The 20,702-nt window shown below is 45.5% G+C and overlaps 1 protein-coding gene, 1 non-coding gene and 1 pseudogene across 2 annotated transcripts in view; 2 read left to right on the top strand and 1 right to left on the bottom strand.

The window, feature by feature from the left end:
• Positions 1–20,702, top strand: part of LOC126282183 (paired box protein Pax-6) — a 345,047-nt gene that overhangs the window by 31,113 nt on the left and 293,232 nt on the right. The window lies entirely within an intron of this gene.
• LOC126282554 (5S ribosomal RNA) lies at positions 10,678–10,795 on the top strand (annotated as a pseudogene).
• On the bottom strand, positions 19,121–19,193 carry Trnaa-cgc (transfer RNA alanine (anticodon CGC)). Its single transcript has one exon. It is a non-coding gene; the product is annotated as a tRNA-Ala (tRNA).

Below are 20,702 nucleotides of genomic sequence, written 5' to 3'. Positions count from 1 at the left end.
CCGCTGCGTCGCCTGCACGAGGGTTTTTTTTCGGCTCTTGTTAGTAAACTGAGTCAGTAAACAGATACCACACAAAGAATTTTCCACTTTATTTTTCGGGTTTTAGTATGTAAAAATCTAACTGAATGATATTTAGTTGATTCTCAGCAAAATAAATAACTTATTCCCTAACTAAATTCCTAACTGTTCTGTACGAGTTGAGGTGTATGTATTGGTGAATCTTCACGTGCATGATCCAAGACCACGTTCTCAAATTTTACTAAGCTATCAGTTGCTTGTCGATGAACTTAGGAAGTCCTCTGTGGCTTATGGCTGGGAGTAGGTTTCTATCCAAGGGGATAAGATTTTCCAGCTAGGATATCACCTATTAGTAAACTTTTTTCTGTATATTCATTATGCTTTACGGCACTACACCTTGTTGAGCATACATTAAAGAAATATCTGCAACTTCTAGTAACGAGTAATGCTCCATCTTCAACAACCTATCACCTGGAAAGACAGTACTGATTGCATAATAGCGACAGTAAGAGTAATACGTGGTATTTACCTGTGGTTGTCACGTAGGCAGCTCTTCTCACAATTCATGCATTCGAAAGTGAAATTCGTCTTAAATAGTCCACCGCAATTTGATGAGAGTAGTGATGTCCATGCCTACAATACTAAAGGAAAAAATGAGCATTATTACCCAGAAGGAGCTCAGTATGCACCAATAAAAAGGTTTCAGTATTTGTACAATAACGTAAAATCTGTGACAGGTAGAAAACCAAGTGTCAAAACTAACCTAAAACATTCATCCTGGACAACTCCTTCTATTGCATGATCGAATTCTGTAAAAAAAATTCTAGTTTTTTTGTGTAGTAGCGTGAGTAGGACTAAAAATGATACGTTGATAAATATTAACATTAATTACGTGTATATGTCCTGTAAACTGACTCCTTCCGCATCATTTCGAATCGTTCTAATGATCTGCGTAACATGTAACCAACTAAGTGAACTGCAAACAGTGATAAGCTCCACCCTGAACGTATCACAGACGATTGTGTTTTGTTTTCCAACATAACACACCTAACGTCTGTACGGTAGATAGCTGTTTGTTTTGAAATGTGAGTGGTTTGGCAACACGTGTCTAACACACATTGCTCATTGAAGAGATCGTAACACCCAAAATATTTCCTTACTTAAAATGGTTCAAATGGCTCTAAGCGCTATGGGACTTAACGTCTGAGGTCATCAGTCCCCTAGACTTAGAACTACTTGAACCTAACTAACTTAAGAACATCACACGCATCCTTGCCCGAGGCAGGATTCGAACCTGCGACCGTAGCAGCAGTGCGGCCCCGGGCTGAAGCGCCTAGAACCACTCGGTCACAACGGCCGGACCCTTACTTAAAAATACATAGTTTAGGATCTTTTACTTTTCATTCGAAGATTGCAAAAGTCTGAATAATTTTGATTGTGCGTATTTCTACTTGAATAGACGAATGGGGATTACCAAATACGCGTGCTCTCGATGACGCTGTCATGTGGACCGGTTTGCTGACATGCTACACGCCTATCCGCCCTCAAGTAGCCGTTACGTTAGAGCTTGCAGGCCGGTAATACTCCTGCAGTTTTGCCTCCGCAGTGCTGTTTCACCGCGTTAAGTCGAGGCACGAAAGAGGAATTGCTCCTCAGACGTATTTATTAAAATCATTAACGCAGCGGAACTGTGCGACCTGTTGCGTGGGCGTAGGAGAGTCGACAGGTAGCGGCGACGCGACAGCAAGCGTGAACAGGCGCAGCATGCAGCCGCAGCCGACCGAAGCGAGATGCAGCCCCGCCGAGGGTGCGCAAACATTTTAATAAGGCTGCCAGCTACCTGTCACTGCGGGCCATTGCGTGTCGTATTAAACACACATATTTCTGCAGGCATTTATACTCAAGACGCAGTAGTGAAGAAAGATTAAGGGCTGCGATCTTTACCGATCGGTGCATCTGCTAACTGTGCATCTGTTAACTACTTTTTCCTTGCAAGTAATACGTACTCTGGATACGATGCCTGCGTGGTAGCGTTTTTTTATATCTGCATCTAAACACGTGTCCACCCCGTAGACGAGTTGTCAGTTCGGAGCACTGCCATTTGGGGAATCCGGGCTCGATTGTCATTACTGTAATGGATTTTTTCTTAATAGGAGGATCGGCACAGCGTGCACCAAACGTTGCGACACCTGCTGCGGATCGAAGCAGACGAAATGAATGAAAATTTGTGCTGCAGCCGGAACTCGAACCCGGGTCTTCTTGCTTGATAGGCAGAAATGCTAACCATTACACCATCGCAGTACGACGGTCAACATTGTTGTACGAACTACCTAAGCTGAGTGTTGGTGACGGCATCAGGAATCCAGGAGCGATTGCTGTACTGAGAAATGGCTTCTCAACTTGTATGTGAAACAAACATTCACAGACTAGTTCTGTTTGCGTGCAATAAATTATGTGACATAAAAGACCATTCTTTTGACTACATTGACTTGGAAGCTTTAGTTTCTGACACCTCCAAGAGAGCGTTAGCATTAGTATGTTTGGTAAGTTCGAACGTGGTATGTCCACCAGATCCCAAGAAGAATGGGTCTTAACGGACGGAGGAACGGACAGGGCGTCAGACAAGAAATTACAAAAAAAATAATTTTTCGTTTGATATAATTTACAGTTTTCGAATTTTTTCCTTTACTTTTAGTATGAAATCTTCCTTTAAGCCAAATTTTATGATTCTAGGCCGACGGGAATTACCCTACAGATTTATATGAGTAGTTTGCGAGCCACAAAACACGCGTCATATATGGCCGTATATTTTGTTTTCATTGACTTAGAAGCTTCAATTTTTTACACTGCCAGAGGATCGTGGATTAGAAGCTTCAATTTTTTACACTGCCAGAGGATCGTGGACCTTGGTATGTGACATAAATTTCAACTTGATATATCTACCCTTTCCTGAGATAAATGGTATTTAACAGTTCGACAGACAGGCAGACAGACAGGCCGACAACAGAGTTATGCTACAAGGCTTCCGTTTTTACGGATTGAGGTATGGAATCCTAAAAACTGAGAGAGAAGACAATTGGTCCCGAAAAGAACGAGTGGGAAATACAAGAAACTAGGAAAGAAGTGCACCCGAGCGTGAGGACAGTAACAGGAGAAATGAGACTGAAAAGGGAAAGATTGCATAAGTAGAACGACAAATAGAATATGGGAAAAACGGAGGGCGGGGGGAGGGGGGGGAGGGAGGGGAGAGAAAAGCGGAAAAACAGGAACCAAATGGATTGTTGAACTTAGAAAGGACAGATTGGTATTGAGGATTGTGGGGGAACAGAGGGAAAATTGGAGAAGCAAGAGCGCAACGGCAGACAAGGGTACACGTTAGAGAGTCACCATGGAACAAATAAGAAAAGAGATACTGGAGATCTCACAAGAGGAGGGAGACAGAAGAGAAAGGACGATAAGGTTCCATGAGGAGAAGAAGTGAATGCAACACTTTAAGGAGCTATCCGTGGTCCTACAGAGATCGTAACGAAAGAAGAAGAAAAACTTTAGGCATTCTGTTCGTATTCAGAAGGAGCGGGGTTCGAAACCCGTCAGCTTCCCGCGCCCCCGCGGCCCAGGCGGCAGCGTGTGCATAGCCCGGAGCAGCCACGGCAGTGCTAAGCGGCGCGTCGACGCCCTGCGATAGACAAAAAAAATGGTTCAAATGTCTCTGAGCACTATGGGACTTAACTTCTTAGGTCATCAGTCCCCTAGAACTCAGAAATGCTTAAACCTGACTAACCTAAGGACATCACACACATCCATGCCCGAGGCAGGATGCTAACCTGCGACCGTGGCGGTGGCGCGGTTCCAGAACCACTGGGCCACCACGACGGGCTGCGATGGACACAGTCCGTGGCCGCGGCCTCCGATGCCCGCATGTCGCTCTGCATAACTGAATTTAAACAACTGTTTGTAATAAATATACCTCAAAACAGCCTGTTTGATGTTTGCAGTTCTTTTCAATTAGCGAGAGCAAACAAAAGAGAATGAACGTGGCAGTCGCAAATAATTTTGTTTTCAGGTGTAAACAACAGGTATAATTTAGTTCTGTTTGAATTGCGCTGAATCGCGCTCGTGTTGTTGCGCCTGAAAGCTAAATGTTTAAACGTGATGCTTAACATCACCAAACAAGAACGGGGGAGAAAAAGTGACGCGAAAATTGCCGAGTTCTGTCCCTGTTGAAAGAAAATCGGCACGACATTAGCATTCGTTGCGGTTTTTCGTCGGAGGCTTACTCTTGGGTATATTTTTGCGTGCCTCGCTCTGTTACGTCGCAGCTACTGCCCTAAGTAACGCGCGCTGCGGCAGATATACGACCTGCATGGGAACATACAACGGGGAGGCTCTAGAATAAACGCACAAGTGGCAGTTTAATGAGTTAGTACATCAACAATTTTTTCCTGCAAACTATATCGAGCCACACGGCATTTTGCATTCAGCTGCTCAGTGTACACCCAGCTAACTGAGGAACTCCCTTTGGAACTTCGTTGGACGTATACACTGATGAGATAAAGCATGCTGACCGCTGTTCATGGCGAGACTGAATGTAATGTTGCAGTCACGGGGAACTTACGTGCTAGGGAAAGTACATATACTGTGGTGACAAAAATCATGGGATAGCGATAGGTACATATGCAGATGGCGGTAATTTCGCGCGCACAAGGTATAAAAGGGCAGAGCATTAGCGGAGATGTCATTCGCACTCTGGTGATTCATGTGAAAAGGTTTCCGACGTCATTATGGCTCCACGACGGGAATTAACAGACTCTGAACGATGAACGGTTACTGGAGTTAGATGCATGGGACATTACGTTTCGAAAATCGTTAGCAAATGCAATATTGTGAGATCCACAGCCCCAAGAGCGTGCCGAGGATACCTACTTCCAGGCATTACTTCTCACCACGGATGGCGCTATAACCGACGAACGAGCGAGCTCAGCGGCGATTGTGTACAGTTGTTAACGCTGCGTGTAATAACCACCGAAATCAATGTGGGATGTACGACGGACGTATCCGTTAGGACAGAGCTGCGAAATTTCGTATTAATGGGCTAAGGCAGCAGATGACCCAGACGAGTGCCTTTGCTAACAGCACGACATCGCCTGCAGCAACCTTATGGGTTGTACCCTAGACCACTGGGAATGTCAGACGAGACCCGATTTCAGTTGGTAAAAGCTGACAGTAGGGTTCGAGTTTGGCGTAGACCCCACAAAGCCATGGATCCAAGTTGTTAACAACGCACTCACCATGTCTTCGGTGGGAGCTTTGATAGTACTCCAAGAGACTATGACAGTTGCGGATTACATGAACGTTGTTGCGGATCACACGCATTCCCTAAGCCAGTGGCGACGGCATCTTCCAATAGGACAAGTGCCCGTGTCATACGGGCAGAACAGTACGACAGTCCTTTGAGGAGCGTGAAGAATGAACTCATGTTGAAGACTTGGTTACTAAATTCACCCTGATCTGGACCCGATGGAATACACCAGGGATGTTATCGAGCGCCAGCCCAACGCCGACTAATCATCAGCCCGTACTTTAGAGGAAGTGCGTGGCCTGTGCGTAGATATCTGGTGCGACATAGCTGCCAAAACCTACCAAGGAGTTGTCGACTCCATCTTACACATAATCGCTGCTGTGTTGCGTTCCAAAGATAGGCCAATACCCGATTAAAAAGGTGGTCATGATGTTTTAGCTTCTCAGTATGTACCCCGTTCTAGCCCTACGAAGAATCCGGAACAGTCATACAAATAGTTTGAGGACGACGGTACCGGCAGAATAAAGCTTCGTGCACAGCGTTGCAGCATTCTCTAACAGAAAACCGATGCCCGTGAATCGCAAATTTTTATCTTGCTAGCTGTCCAGTCTTCATTTGCGACTTAGTTTTACGTGGGGGTATATGCCCCTATTGACACAACTATCGCCAAGTGATTCGGTGTATAGCATGCAGCCTGAATTACCACAGTTAAAATGGTTCAAATGGCTCTGAGCACTGTGGAACTTAACATCTGAGGTCATCGGTCCCCTAGAACTTAGAACTATTTAAACCTAACTAGCCTAAGGACATCACACACATTCATTCACGAGGCAGGATTCGAACCTGCGACCGTAGCATTCGCGCGGTTCCGGACTGAAGCGCCTAGAAAAGCTCGGTCACAGCGGCCGGCTAAATACCACAGTCGTATCTCCTAATAATTCACAATCGCTCTTAGATAGGTTTATCACTTATTATAGTACACAAAACGACAACTATATTTCTATTTGAATAACCTCAAAATAATTTTTCCTGACGAAATATAAAAGCAGCTGCAAGCCTTTTTTGGGGGATAACGGCCTTGCAACAGGGGTAACCCCGGTTCCCTTCAGATCACTGAAGTTAAGCGCTGTCGGGCTGCGCTGGTACTAGGGTGCGTGGTCATCCGGCCTGCCGAAGATTGTTGGCAAGCGGGGTGCACTCACCCATTGTTAGGCAAACTTAGCAACTACTTGATTGAGAAGTAGCGGCTCCGGCCTCGGAAACCGACATACGGTCAGGAGAGCAGTGTGCTGACCACATGATCCTCCAAATCCTAATCTAGTGACGCCTATGTGATGAGGATGACACGGCGGTCGGTCGGTACCTTTGGACCTGCTTGACCTGTTCAGGAGAAATTTAGTTTTTAGTGTATTTAAAAATTCGATACTTCTCTTAAAGAGATGATCCATAATATAATATAACTTAACGCTCACAGCAATACGTTTCGCAAATAGGAAAAGAAAATTCGGAAACTAGGCTATGTTTAATGTCAGTCGTTGTCTATAGAAACAGCTTTTTTTCAGCACGTTTTTCTTGTAAATGTAGCCTATCAGCCGAAAGATTGCGACGTGCTACCATACATTCAATACTGTACCATGTTCTCTCTCTCTCTCTCTCTCTCTCTATCTCTCTATCTCTCTCTCCCTCTCTCTCTCTCTCTCTCTCTCTCTCTCTCTCTCTCACACACACACACACACACACACACACACACATACACACACACAATTTTTACCATTTTTTTCCCCGCGAACTGTATCGTACGGTATGTCACTGTAAGTTTCTCTTCACGTGAAACATCGAGGTTCATCCTAAGAATCCTTAGGAAATGTAATCCATCAACTAAGAGGTCTACAAAACACGTATTCGACCGATTCTTGAGTATTGCTAATCTGTTTGAAACTCTTGTCAAGTTGGATTAATATTAGAGCTAGAGAAGATCCAACGAAGAGCGGCACGTTTTATGACATATACACGAAAGTGTTAGGGAGAAGCTTAACAATCTCCGGTCACAGACGCTACAACAGAGGCGTTGCGCATCACGAAGAGATTTAAGGCTGAAATTCCGAGAGCGCACGGTCTAAGAAGAGTCGGACAGCATATTACTTCTTCGGATACACGTCCTGTGAAATGACATCACGAAAATAGTTAGAGCTCATATAGAAGTTGATCGACAATCATTCTTCCTACGCGCTAATCGTGGATGGAACAAGGCAATAGTGGCAGAACTACTTTCCGCCACAGTCCGTAAGGTGGCTTGCAGAGTGCAGATGTAGATTCAGTAGTATTTTTATTTTTGAAAATTTAGTGTCGGTTTTGCATATGGGTAGATAAAATAATGGAGTGTGAATCATTGTGAAAAAATTCGCATCTCTCAGTTCTGGCGTGCGAGAAATTTAGTTCTGAAATCTTGAACAGATGATGAAATAGTTAGTCTCAGGCTACAAGCCCCCAGGTCCACTGCTGAGTTGTCAATCAACCAAAGGGTTTTTTTCTGTCCTTTGTCGCTTCTCTTTCCTCTCGAAATGAGTTATGTATGTCAAAATGTGTCAAATTTTACCGTGATTCTCAGTCCACGTTAAACTGTAGGTCACTTTGTAAATGGCTGGCTAAGACATTTCGAAGGTTGCACGAAAACGCGGGATAGTGTCTCCAGTTATTAAGAATTTTAAATAAAAGGTGTCTTAATAGTAAGGGTTTATTCATTAGCATAATTGCCTTATCTCATGGATAGAACCCAAAAACTATAATAAACAAACTGCTCGGTTCAAAGCAGCTTTAAGCTAGTGGACTGGTTTGGTTTAGAGATGCTGTTACTAGGACTACTGATTCCATGTACCTATCCCGATGCTCGAAGTTTGTGAGCAAAAGTTTTGTATAATGTAACAGAGGGAGATACTGTGTAAGCAATAAGAGCGGAATTCTCACATTTAAACTAGTGAGAGTTTCCGATGGTAAATTCGAATCAACATCAAGCTTATCCCTGCTAGCAAAGCGTTCGAGTCGAGGTCCAACGCAGAGTAGGGCATCAGGGCAGCTGGAGCCGAGCCTATCGTCGCTCGCAGACAGCCAGAGATGGGGGAGCGGCGGCCAACACGGTATCTGGCGGCGTCCATCCGCCCATCCACTGAGTGCTGTCGTCCGCTTATCTGAGGCCTGCTACTCAGAGCCGGTCATTTCCAGAGTCGCTGGCACACATTTCCATGGCCCCTGTCAATGCCATCCAAAAAAAAAGAAGCTATCCATGTAAGGACCGAAAATCCCCTATGCAAGGAGTTGCCATTCCCGTTACATATTGAGGCATATCTCCTAATGTCGTGTCGGACTTCCTTTTGCCCGGCGTAGTGCGGCAACCCGAAATGGTATGGACTCAACAAGTCTTTCGAAGTCTCCTGCAGAAACATTGAGCCATGTTGCCTCTACAACCGTCAATAATTGCGAAAGTATTGCCGGTGAAGGATTTTGTGCACGAATTGCCCTGTCGATTACGTCCCATAAATGTGGGACGGGGTTCATGTCGGGCGATCTGGATGGGCAAAGCATTCGTTCGAGATGTCCAGAACGTTCTTCAAACCAACTGCGAACAATTATGGCCCGGTGATATGGTGCACTGTCATCCACAAAAACTCTGTCCTTGAATGGCTGCAAATGATTACCAAGTAGTCGAACATAATCATTTCCAGACAATGATCTGTTCAGTGGAACAGAGGATTCAATCCATTCCACGTAAACGCGGCTCACACCATTTTCTAGCCACCACCAGCCTGCACAGTGTCCTGTTATCTACTTGTGTCTACACTCGAATCCTGCCATCAGCTCTTACGAACTGAAATCGGGAGTCATCTCACAGGACCACAGTTCTCCACTAGTCTATGGTCGAATCGATATGGTCACGGGCCCAGAAGTGGCGATGCAAGCGATGTCGTGCTATTAGTAAAAGCACTCGCGTCGGTCAGCTGGTGTCATAGCCCAATAACGTCAAATTTCGCCATTAGGATACGTTCGGTGTACGTCCCTCACTGATTCCTGTAATTATTTCATTTAGTGTTGCTTGACTTTTAGCACTGCTCTCGGTCGGTGAGTGAAGGTCGTCAACCACTGCGTTGTTCGTGGTGAATCTAATGCTTGAAATTTGGTATTCGCTGTACATTATTGACACTTTGGATCTCGGGATACTGAACTCCCTAACGATTTCTTCTTCTTCTTCTTCTTCTTCTTCTTCTTGCGTTAAGGCGTCTGTAGGACCACGGGTAGCCCCTTCGTGGACTGCATTTTCCTCTTCTTCTCCCAGAATCTCTTCATTCTTTCTCTTCTTCTCTCTCGCTCTTCTTCCGTAATCTGCAGTTCCCGTTTCTCCTGTCGGCTCCACTGGTGACACTCTAATCTTTTCCTGTGTTCTTCTCTGTCATTGATCTCCGGCATATTGGTCTGTGTGTATTTGTTCCAGCAATTTTCCTTTCCTTCGACCTTGATCCCCAACCAGTCCTTCCGAAGTTGAACAATCCACTTGGTTCCTGTCTTTCTCCTTGACCTCCCTGTTGTTTCCCACACTCTCTTCGTCATTCTGTCCATACTCATCCTAACTACATGTCCAGCAAACCTTGCCCTTTTGAGTCTGATTACCCCGGATATTGTTCTCATGTTCCGGTACAATTCTTCTCTAGGTCTTCGCATCCACCTCTCACCGCCTCTTTTGGGACCTAGTATTTTTCTCAGTATTTTTCTCTCTAGTTTTTCTGCCCCATTTCTTCCTAGTGTCATCGTCTCAGAAGCATATAATACTGCATTCCTCACCGTTGACTTATTGTGGCGTATCCCTAACGATTTCCTAAATGGAATGTCCAATGCGTCTAGCTCCAACTACTATTCCGCGTTCAGAGTCTGTTAATTCCCGTAGTGGGGCCATAATCAGATCTGAAACCTTTCACATGAATCGCCTGAGTACACATGACAGCTCCGCCAATGCACTGCCCTTTTACACCTTGTGTACGCGATACTATCACCATCTGTGTATGTACATATGGTTATCCCATGACTTTTGTCAACTCTTTGTATCTTTTAAGACTGTAAGTCATACGTGAAGAATAACAAATAAAATAAAAGTTAGTAATCATGAATTAATCCAGTTCTAGAACTCTTGCTCATTTCGCGATCTAGTGACGTCTATCTTCACGACGGGTAAATTTTTTCTAATTATATAAATTATCTTCAGTTTGATGTAATTTGATTCGTTAGTTGGGCATTTACTCCACCTGACTGTTACAGTCTTGTTTTCAAGCTGATTAAATAGTGGCAAGTTTTTTACCTGTCATTCTAATATGTGAGCCAACGGCCTTGCCGCAGTAGTAACACAGGTTCCCGTCAGATCACCGAAGTTAAGCGCTGTCGGGCTGGACTAGGACTTGGATGGGTGACCATCCGGTCTGGCGAGAGCTGTTGGCAAATGGGTGCACACAGCTCTTGGGAGGCAAATTGAGGAGCTATCTCCTACCTACGTCCACCATAATCAAACTCTAACACACGAAAGTTCCTACGTTATTCATCACATCATATATACACCGTTTAATGAAAAGCATCCGGACACTCCCGCATAATGTGGAATTTACCATTGGCTGTCACGAGACTCGCGTCTGCCAATATGTCACCAGGCGGGGACTCTTGTGTTATCAGTAGAGAAGCAGTATCAGCAGAATGTGTGGGTCAGGAGAGATCAATCACTTGGGACGTGGAATGGGCATTCGATGTGACCTGAGTAACAAACATATCTCAGGCACTATTGGTGATCTGATTGTAAAACGGAAGCGCGAAGGAACAACCGCAGCTAATCCATGGCTGTGTTGACGGTAAGGGCCGTCGAGCATTGGGGAGAGTGGTTGAGAGAATCCCATGAAATCAATGGAAGGAATCACTCGTGAGTTCCAAAGTGCTATCAGCGGTCCAGCTACCACACTGACTGTGTGTAGGGAGGTGCGAAAAATGGGGTATAGTGGTCGAACAGCTGATCGTAAACCATACTTTTCTGCAATCAGTGCTAAGCAACGCTGGAATGGTGTAAAGAGTGACACTAGTGTACAGTGAATGAACGGAAACGAGTTATTTAGGGTGATGAATGTCGCTGTACCCTGCAGCAATCCGATGAAAGGTCTGGCCCTGGCGAATGCCCGGAGCACGTTACGTGCCAACACTGGTGTTAACGTTAAATTCAGAAGAACATAAACGCATTGTGTACGGCGTACCGAAGAGCAACACCGATTTCTTAAGGCTTTTGTGGTCACTTGTTGACAAACTGCCTGTTGGATCCTGGCTCGTGTTCTTCGGCCGACATATAGCTGATAATTTTTGTGACTTTTCGCCAGCTCGAGAGACGGGCATTGTCGAAGCTTCACCCGCCATTGCTGGTGGTGGATTGGAGTCGACCTCCAAGGCGTGCGATGCACATCGAATCTACGGCCGCGAGCTCGACTCCAGTACACCAGCAGCAATGGAGGGTGAAGCTTTGACAATGGCAGACACTCGTGCCGGCGAAACGGCACAAAAATTATCAGCTATATGTCGGCCGAAGAACACGAGCCAGGATCCAACAGGCAATTTGTTAGTAGAGTAACAGTTCAGATAGTATGACTGTATCAGTATGACTCTGCATCCTCTCATAAAGCAGCATCTGCGAGGTAACGGTTTGTGGACAACATTCTTGAAATACAGAGGCCCGTCCTGAACTAAATGGAAGACCTTTGGGATGGATTAGAACATCGAACTGGCTACAGGCGCCAGCGTGCAACATCACTAGCTTCTCTGGTTTCGGCTCTTGGGTATGAATGGTCTGCTGTTCCTCGCCGGCCGTAGTGGCCGAGCGGTTCTAGGCGCTACAGTCTGGAACTGCGCGACCGCTACGGCCGCAGGTTCGAATGCTGCCTTGGGCATGGATGTGTGTATTGTTCTTAAGTTAGTTAGGTTTAAGTAGTTCTAAGTTCTAGGGGACTGATGACCTCAGAAGTTAAGTCCCATACTGCTCAGAGCCATTTTCTGAAGGGCCTTTATGCTGTAACGCATTTTGCTGTTCCTCCAAAGACATTCAGACACTTCACTGGAAATTTCTCCAACAGATTTCAAGCCGTCATAAATGTGAAGGTGGACACACCCTGTATTAATGTCCACTTAATGTCCAGGTACTTTATATCACGTGCTGTATATAGGTTGACGAAAGATTTAAGATGATTAAATATATAACAAGATTACGTGGCTCTCTGTCCACTTCCGTTTACCGGAAACATCTTGAGTAGGTCACGAAAGAACAATCATGTTACGACTCAAAGTGTGTAGCGAACGCTAATGGCCGTAGAATACACCCCTGGGGTACTGCCAAGGTTACTTTTAAATCTTATCATTTCGTTGTTAGGTACTAGGGCACAAGTAAAACCTTTACCCTGTATGTGGCTGTTACGAGTCTGCAATGCCGGAAAACACATCCATTCTTATGATAGTGCAGTAATTTTTTTTTCGCGATGATAAGCGTTCACATTTGACCACAGCTTCAAAAACACGCAGGGGGGAAGAACATCCTCTCGCAGCGCAACAGCTGAAGAGCGAATCTTGAGGCGTGACACAGCCGCAGCCAACGGCACTCAGCCCGTTCCCGTTGCTGCCCCCCTGCCCAGCCGAACATTTCCCTAAATATACCATTAGGCTCGCCGGGGTGGGCCCGCCAAGGGGTAGGCCCTCGTACTTCAAAGGCAACAATTATGACGGTGTACATAAAGATGTTAACACTCGTGTTACGGACCGCCTCTTCATCATCGGACGCGAATAGTGAGGTAAGGGTAACGCGCGAGAGAGACCGGGGCCGGGCATGTGTGTGTGTGTATGACGCGACGAGGGGTGGCGCAAAAAGCGATACGGCGGCAAGGGTCGTGTCGGCTCCTTCAGCAGTTAGATACGCCCTCTGGCGGCATTCATCTCCCTCTGCGACGTCAATTTGAGCGGTAAAAATATACTTTCGTCACTTGCGCCCCTGTTTGTACTGCGTATGATTTATACGGAGCTCGCTGCAACCCTCCCCCGTTCTCTCCCCACCCCCCGCCCGTTGTAATTAATCTCGCCATCTCGGCCGGCTGAGTTCTTCCTAGTGCTTTGTCCTGTCGCGCAGAGATTGATGACGCCCGGCGCGCAAGAGGGACGGGCCAGAGGTGATTCTGCCAAATAAAGTGCGCGGCGTGGGGGCGGCAAAAAGCGCGGCGGCGCCGGGCGCGGCGCGGCCGGCAGATTACTCGCGGCGCAGATGCTCGCGTACCCACGTCGGCGCCGCGCGCTCGCCCGCGGAGCGTGCGATTCGCGTCGTAACGCGCTGCCATGGCGCGCCCGGCGAGAAGCAAATCGCAAATCTGCTACCGCAACAAGAAAGCGGCGTCGCTCTGTCCGTCACACGTTCAGCTCTTCTAATCTGCATTACACACGTATCCCGCAAACCACTGTGCTGCAGGAGGGGAGTACATCGTACCGATATTGTCCGTTTTCTGTCCTGTGTCACTCACAGAACACCAAAATATCAGAGGTGCAAGACCCATGTTACGACAAGCAAACACAGAACGAAAGCAGCGCTCCAAGTGGCGTGGCAGAGAACTTTGCATTCGACAAATATGGAGCGAAATCCGTATTGTTGCTTTTCGAAATACGAATACTAGATGATAATATGGAGTGAGCACAAAATCTTGCCCTGATCATAACAAAACATTACAGAATAACCGTTTCACATGATAATTTCAATTTGATACCGTTACATAGGTTATAGTTTCTAGTTTTTTTAAGACTACTTACGTTAGTAAACCTCAACGTGTGCTCCCTTGGTTGCTCGGAGAATGTCGAGGCGGTATTCCAGTTCCCGCCAGGTGTTTCGTAACACGTGCTCTGTCAGAGTACCCGCAACAGCTTGTATCCTAGCCTTCAGTTCGTCGACGTCAGCAACTGGCGTGACGAAGACTCTGTCCTTGATATAGCCCCAGAAAAAAAAGTCAAGGGGAGTCATGTCTGGAGAGGGGAGTAAAGTCCGCATTGGTGGACTGGAAGGAACCCCGCTCTCCAGACATTACGCCCCTTGACTCTTTTTCTTTTAGTTAGTTTTAAGTAGTTCTAAGTCTAGGGGAGTGATGACCTCAGATGTTAAGTCCCATAGTGCTTAGAGCCATTTAGACCATTTGTTTTCCGTGGTCTCCCAAAATCGCTCCAGGCAAATGCCGGAAAGGTTCCTTTGAAAGAGCACGGCCGACTTCCTTCACCGTCCTTTCCTAATCCGACTTCACAATTTGGTCTCTTCCCCCAAACAACCCAGTCCAACCTGTGTACCGGCCAAAGTCGTGACGGTCGCCACTCTTCGCCCTTATGACGACTTGAACTCTGATGGGGGCTCTTACTATGAAATGTCTGAATATATCTGTCCTCAAGAGCCGAAGCTAGAAGAGACAATGACGTTGGACCCCTGGGGTGTGGAGCGGATATTCTAGTTCATCACCTTGTCCAGCTGGAGACTCATTTATTGTCCTCAAACCATTGCCTCATAGACGCTGCTCTGTAACAAGGTGCATGGTCATGTTGATATGAACAGTCACCGTCTCCGACTGTTCCTCTAATGCAAGTAGCAAACAGTGCTGTAAAATGTCTTCATATCCTTCCCCATTTAGCGGGACCACACCCTAAATATGAGAAAAATCCATCACTACCTCCTCCTACTTCACTGGCAGGTAACGTCTTCCAGGCATCCGCCAAACTCAAACCCCTCCGTCGGAATACCACAGGATATAGCATAACGATTCATCGCTTCAAAACACTCATTTCGGGTCATCCACTCTCCGGTGATGTCACTCTGTATATCACCTAAGGGGTTGCTTAGCGCTGAGTGCAGAAACGTGAGGCTAATATGGGACCGCTCGACCCTGTACCCATTATTTTTAATTCCCTACGCACAGTCATTTTCCTAGCTGAACTACCGGTAGCACTATGGAACTCACGAGTAATTCCTTTCGATGAATTCATGAGATTACTCGTATTTGCAGCCACTCGCCGCAACGTTCGACGGTCCCTATCCGTTAGTAGACGAGGTTCGCCTGCTCTTGTTTTAGACGTGATTGCTCCTTCAGGTTTCCACTTCCCAATCGCATCCACCTAACCGATCCATTCTAGTGTTACTGCTTCTGTATAGACAACACAATACTCCACGATCCCTTTTACTAGCGCATCTTCCTCTCATGATATTAGTATTCATTTCCACATTACGTAAGGATTTATCTTTGCTTTCGTTCAGATGGTGTATTTATAATTCCTAACTATGTTATTGCAGCGTCCTATTTTCACTTTACTGTGGCATATGGTCTGTATTTCAAAATTCTGAAGTAGCCCTGTCATTTTTCGCTTCTTGTTTGTAACAATGGACACACATCAGTAAAAACTGCATTTTGAAAACTTGTATGGTCCTGAGGACTACATTACAAACGGCTCCAAATGATTGATTATCGACATTACTCCCACTGCATTCAGGAGAAACTTGGCATACTATGTCTAGTTACTTCAGTCACCACAAACAAACAAGATTTTTGAGTGGGAATGGAAACAAATTAATTATGTGACTATTAGAAGAGGTCAGATGACGAATCAATAGCCAAAAATAAATCACCAGATGACGAAGATAGCAATAGAGGTATTCTAAACATAAAATTATAAATAAATTTGATAAAAGTAACTTTACATAGATAGAGCCATCATGTTAGTGCAGGACTTCTTGTCACTTACGTGTCATTCAAAAGCCGTAATATTTAAATAAGGAGTAATAGCCTTTAGGAAAGATAAAGACACCAGAGAGGCAATCCTGACGTTGAGCTTGATGATGGAAGAAAGACTGAAGGAAAATCAACACATGTTCATAGGATTTATCCACCTCGAAAAAGCGTTCCACAGTGGAAAGTGGTGCAAGATATTCGAAACTGTGAGAAAAATTGCGGCAAGTTTCAGATAAAGACGAGTATTATACAGTATGTACAAGGACCACTCTGATTGGAAGAACAAGAACGAAGTGGGTAAGGGGATAAGACAGGGATACAGACTTTCGCTTCTACTGTTGAATCCAAACATCGAAGAAGCGATGGTGGAAAAAAAATCTACGTTGAAGAGAGGGATTAAAATTCAGGGTGCCAGCACATCAGTGGTAACATCCGCTGATGTTCCTTACTAAGGGTGAACAAGAATTACGGGATCTGTCGAAATTAATGAAGAATCTAACGAGAACTGAATAGGGACTGAAAGTAAACCGAAGAAAGACGAAGGTGCTGTTAAATGTAGAAATGAGAATAACGAGAAATATTGAGGATCACGAAGTTGACGAAGATGAGTTCTCCTACTTTGGAAACAAAATAATCCACGACGGACGATGCAAGGAGGACAAAAAACGCAGACTAGCACAAGCAAAGAGGACACCGTTGACCAAGAGAAGTCTACTAGTATGTAACACAGGGCTTAATTTGAGGTAGAACTTTCTGAGAACTTACGTCTGGAGCACAACAGTGTATTTTAGTGAATCATGCACCGTAGGAAAACCGGGATAGTAGACAACTGAAGCGTTTGAGATGTGGTGCTACAGAAGAATGTTGAAAATTAGGCGGGTTGATAAGGTAGGGAATGAGGAGATTCCCCACAGAATCGTCGAAGAAAGGAACATACAGAAAACACAGACAAATAGTAGGGACAGGATTATACGACATGTGTTAATAGATCAGGTAATAACTTCCATGGTACTAGAGGTAGCTGGAAAAGGTAAAAAATGCGGAGGGATATAGATCACTGAATACATCAAAAGAATAACTGAGGGAGGTAGGGTGTAGGTTGCGGAAAAAAATGTTTTAAATGGCTCTGAGCACTATGGGACTTAACTTCTGAGGTCATCAGTCCCCTAGAACTTAAAACTACTTAAACCTAACTAACCTAAGGACATCACACACATCCATGCCCGAGGCAGGATTCGAACCTGCGACCGTAGCGGTCGCGCGGTTCCAGACTGTAGCGCCTAGAACCGCTCGGCCAACCCGGCAGGCGGTACTACTGTGAGATGAAGAGGTTGACGCAGGAGAGGAATTCGTGGAGGACCGCAGCAAACCAGTCTGATGACGATGCTATAATACTAACCCTCGTGCGACATGTTACGATAATGTAGGAACACGTTCTAACTTTCAAGAAACTTGCTTAGTCAGTACACATTCACGTTATTAGACATCGCAAGGATGATCGCTTCAGAGCAGGTTGCTGTGATGGGCGGCTGGAAGAGTTGTTCATTACGATTGACATTGTCCTGACACACCATTGTCGTAGCTTAGTTTTGATATAGCCTACATAGGAGCTATAATTACATTAAAAATAAGAAATAATGGCCATAACAGTTGTGGCTTTAAGCTTTCTCGCGATTAAAATTATGGAAAAAATAGTTGATAGAAAATGAAAAATTATGTTCCCGTCATGAGACTGAGAAACGAGGAAAAGGAAACGTAATAAAACTTGCATGGAGGGGGCGGAGGGGGGAGGAAGGAGGGGTACAGTCTTCGTGTTGCATCATGTCGATGTTGGCACAAATAAGAAAAACATCCAGGCGCCGGATGGCTGAGCTAATTGAATTATTAGAGAGGGAACAGAAAAGCATCCAGCGATGAGTTATTTACAGCTGCAGTCCGCTGAAAGCCCAGCGTAAGCTGCGTGAAAACCGAAAATTCGTAACATCTTTGACGAGCCACGTGGCAGAAGCGCATGAAAATAATCGCATTTCGGGCCGGGCCGAGGCCGGGGCTGGCCGAGGGATAAAACGCGTTTTATCAGGTGTAGCGCAGGCAATAGAGCGCACGTAATGATTCGTTTAATTTCATCCGATTAAATTAATTCGGGGTTTAATATATGGAATAGGGAGTGCAGATGAATGATAGAGCGAGCGCCGCACGCCAGAGGTAATTAGCCGCTTATCTCCGCGCAGCGCGGTCGCACCCGGCCATTCGATACCCGCCCGCGGTCTTCTCTCTGTCAAACCAGCAACGCCCAGCCGCCCTCTTCCTCACGTCTCCTGCCATTTGCACGTAAGAAGCGGGGCGCTTGATGCGACGAGACGGACTGTATTTTGCGCTGTCGTTAATACACTGACGTGACAAAAGGCATGAGATACTTCCTAACATCGAGTCGGAACTCCTTCCGCCCGGGACAGTGCAGCAACTCTACGCGGCATTAACTCAACAAGTCGCTGGTAGTTCCCCGCAGAAATTTTGAACCATACTGCATCTACAGCCATCCATAATTGCGAATGTGTTGCCTGTGGATGGGTGGCGAAATCATTCCCTCGAACTGTCCAGGATGTTCTTCAAACAAACTGCGAACAATAGTGGTCCAGTGGTATGGCGCATTATTATCTTCAAAAATTCGATCGTCGAAGGGCTGAAAATGATCACCCAGTATGGCGCATTATTATCTTCAAAAATTCGATCGTTGAAGGGCTGCAAATGATCACCCAGTAGCCGAACATAACCATTTCCAGCCAATGACCGGCTCAGGTGGACCAGAGAATCCCGACCATTATGGAGGAGAGGAGGAGGAGATCAGTGTTTAACGTCCCGTCGACAACGAGGTCATTAGAGACGGAGAGCAAGCTCGGGTGAGGGAAGGATGTGGATGGAAATCGGCCGTGCCCTTTCAAAGGAACCATCCCGGCATTTGCCTGAAGCGATTTAGGGAAATCACAGAAAACCTAAATCAGGATGGCAGGAGACGGGATTGAACCGTCGTCCTCCCGAATGCGAGTCCAGTGTGCTAACCACTGCGCCACCTCGCTCGGTACCATTATGGAGCCACAACCAGCATGCAGAGTGGCTTTTTAACAACTTGGGTCCGGAGCGTCGTGTGGACTGCGCCACTCGAATCTTCCGATCAGCTCTCACCGGCTGAAGTCGGGAGTCATCTGACCAGGCCACAGCTCTGTCGTCTAGTGTCCAAACGATATGGTCACTAGGCCAGAGAGGCACTGCAGGCCATGCCGTGCTATTAGCAAAGGCACTCGCGTCGATCGTCTGATGCCATAGCCCATCGCGTGATTCTCTGTGCCTGATCGCGGAACTGCTCATTTATTACTGCTCGAAGCACGTCAGTAAGCATACTGTAGTACTTTATCAGCTATTGCACTTTCATTACGAAATTTTTAAAAAAGATAATTACTATCGTAAATACGCCGACCAACAGAAAGATGACGAGAAAATTCAAATGGTTCAAATGGCTCTGAGCACTATGGGACTTAACTGCTGAGGTCATCAGTCCCCTAGAACTTAGAGCTACTTAAACCTAACTAACCTAAGGACATCACACACATCCATGCCCGAGGCAGGATTCGAACCTGCGACCGTAGCGGTCTCGCGGTTTCAAACTGTAGCGCCTAGAACCGCTTGTCCACTCCGGCCCGCCAAAACACAACAAAAACATGATAAATCACCTTGAGGTTGAGCTTTTCTGCCAGTGTTAGCTTTTGTTTATGGAGAGGGTCTGCCCTGAGGAAAACACACGGAAAGATAAAAGTAGTGTTTTCCTCAAGGCGGACACTCTCCAAAAATAAAAACAAAAAAAATAATAAACTTAAATCTAAAAAATGCCAAATCTAAAGCAGAGTTCAGAGGAGAAATGTCTCAGCCATTTACGCTCAACATAGGGTTAAGATAGCGGGGATGGTTTCTCGTCATTACTTTTTAACTCCGCTCTGTAGTACGTGATGAGGGAATGGTAAGAGAAAAATCCTAAAAACATAAGAACCGGAACCAAGAAAGATCGAATAAACTGAAATTGCTTGGAATTCGCAGGTGACTTGGCGTTACTAGTTGATGACATTCAAGAAGCTAGAAATCAAACAAGCCTACAAAATACTTAGGACTAAAGATATCATTCGAAAGAACTGAGATAATGGTAGCAGATCCACTAATGATCAACTTCATATCAATAAGTAACTGGAGGGGAAAAGCAGTGAAACAATTTAAATATCTAGGAGAAATTATAAAATACAATTTCGATGAGAAACTCGCATGGCAAGAAAGCGCTTACAAAATGGCAAAAGCTCAAAAGTTAACGTGGTTTTCATGCAATAAAAAAGTCTGTCATTCAAAACTAAATGCAAACATTGCAAGACGGTGGTTCAACGAGAAGAGACATACGAAAGTGAAACTCTCTTCAACGATACCCAGAAAAACAGAATTGAAAAAAGTAGAGAGACGGACATATAGAACATGCATAAATAAGAAATATCAAAAAGATGGACGATCGCGGATCGTGCAAGCGAAGTCGTGTACAGCGAACTGGAGCT

This window comes from Schistocerca gregaria, chromosome 7, assembly GCF_023897955.1.
Source record: "Schistocerca gregaria isolate iqSchGreg1 chromosome 7, iqSchGreg1.2, whole genome shotgun sequence".
In the NCBI taxonomy this organism is placed as follows: Eukaryota; Metazoa; Arthropoda; class Insecta; order Orthoptera; family Acrididae; genus Schistocerca; species Schistocerca gregaria.
The sequence above is the reverse complement of the archived record's forward strand: the minus strand, read 5'-3'. Positions and strand labels throughout refer to the sequence as shown.